Raw genomic sequence first — 2479 nt, forward strand, 5'->3', positions numbered from 1 at the left:
TAAATATATACTATGTTGTTGTTGGGCTTAGGATTCTTCTACAGTTGGTATCTGCTACTTGTTAGCGATAAATTCAACGATGAATAAACAGCACACACTTTACTTGTTTTCAAATAATATATATATGTATATATATATATTTTTTTTCGGAACAAGTTAAACGTATGTACAACAAAGTCTTCACACTAGAGACTACAGGCATATCATGAACACTATTTATATATACTTCTCTTATTATTGTCAAAAGTCCACTTAGGCCTATTCAATTACTTTAAAATTTCAGTTGACAAGTCGAACTATCTTTTCTATATTACAATCGCACTAGTATTCTGAGTGTGATTCACTTACGGTTGTGGCGCAAGTTCCCTTAATTCGTTTAGTCTTCTTTCTTCTGAAGATCCTCTGTTCCTTTTGTCAAAGTGTACCCAGGCTGATTCAATTAATTTGGAACCACGCTTTGACGAAATAAAATTATCCTTCTTATCTTTTTTAATACTGTTAGTTTCACTCTAACATGTTAAACGTTAGGCCTATCACTTTTACGTTACTTAACTTCACACCAACTATATTCTCTTTGCTTTTACCTATCTAATACTGTCTGTCTGCTACTTCCCGCTCGTCTCACGCTATATACATCTTAATTACTTAGTCGTCTGGCCACTTTCTATATTCTCGACACCAATTAATTATTAATAAAACCTTCTACAATCGTCTGCTTTTAACTCTTATTATAACAAAATTTAAAAATAATAAAATATTCACTCACAAATATAAATTAATTACTTATATTTCAATCAAACAGTCCTTTATATCATGACATTGCTTAAGTTTTAAAATTAAACTATTACACGTTCTTACTTCAAAACATATTGAGGTTCCTTACAAACACACTTTCTGTAGTAAAAACATAACCTTACCCCCTATTCAGGGTAATAGTGAAAATTAATTAGAATATACAACTAAACAGGACTAACAGACGTATACTCTGGTCAATCTTAAAGATAATATGTTATCACTAGAGAATTTGAGAGATTACATGTGATAACTGTGACATTTTATGTAGGTGAAACGATACATTTATTAAAAACTCGTATTTTCTAACATAAAAAGTTGTCCTAAATGGCACTTTTCCAGATTCCACTGTTGATGAACACGATTATTTGACAGATTGCGTTATAAAGTAGGACAATGTTAAATATTTTTGATAATGCGTCCGACTTTAAAAGACAAGGTTATTGTTGCTGTTTTTTTGTGAAGGCTGGCATATTGCCCAAAACTATAATTTATGGAACTGTGATTTAGGTCGAAATCCCCTTTTTAATGTTTGTAGGCCCTTATTGCACTTGTAGTGTTTGCTATGTAATAATTGTTTTTCCGGCATACGCTTACATTGACAAGTCTTTCAAAATAATAACCAGCCTTCTTTGGAACGTTGTGCAACTGTAAAAACGTTCGTTTGAGCTGTTGCATATTTTAAATCAATAACTTATGTCTATGACGTCTGTTGATGTTGGTTCTTTACAAACCCCCCAAATGCAACTGATTTTTCCACATTCCTCGTAGTTTTTTATGGATTTCATATCAGAGGTGTGCAAAAAGAGCATTTCAGATATATCTATTGTCTACCACAAGTCACAGCCTAGAAGGTATTGTTACGTCTCCGTTTGTTAATTAACTTTCCGTAACTTCGTTCCGACGAAACTTTAGCGAAACAAGTCTTTACTTAATAAAACTGGTTTGTTCTTTCTGAATATAACTTTACGATACACTTGTTTTCAACAGTCGCTCTATAACAAACGTCTTAACAACGAACGTTAACTTCAACAATACTTCTGACTGCAGTTCAATTACTCACTACCTACACACACATTATTGTCCCGTCACGTTGTCACCCTCTTATATATACCAGACTACCCTATATCTAGTAATCTCCCGACAATTCACGAAGGTACAAGATATTTCCAGAAAGCAGGGGGCGTGACACTAGTCACGTGACCGCGCTGACGCAACAGTATTGTTACGACAGTGGGGGGTCACACGACGCTAGTAACACGTCATATTTTCGAACGTTCACGTCCCTTCCTGAAATCTCGAGAGCCTACTAGATATGCGGTAGTCTTGTATCTATAAACCGGTCAAAACGTGACGACAACAATGTAATTGAACTGCGGACAGAGAGACATATTGTTGAGTCGAGCACGTAAGGCGTTCGTTTGTGAATTATAGCGTTTGTTATAGCGCGACTGTGGAAATTAAGTGTATTGCAAAGTTGTATTCAGAAAGAATAAACCAGTTTTATTTATGAAAGGACTTGTATCACTAAAGTTCTTCAGAAATAATTTTTACGGAAAATTAACTAACGACCAGAGACGTAACAAATTGGTGTCAGAAAAAAAAATGGAAACGAGAAACGGCAAATCAAACTACAGCTTAGCAGACTTAATGGCAGCAATAAAAGAGCAGCAAAAGAAACAAGAAG

The sequence above is a fragment of the Limulus polyphemus genome, unplaced genomic scaffold, assembly GCF_000517525.1.
Source record: "Limulus polyphemus unplaced genomic scaffold, Limulus_polyphemus-2.1.2 Scaffold5265, whole genome shotgun sequence".
Lineage (NCBI taxonomy): Eukaryota > Metazoa > Arthropoda > Merostomata > Xiphosura > Limulidae > Limulus > Limulus polyphemus.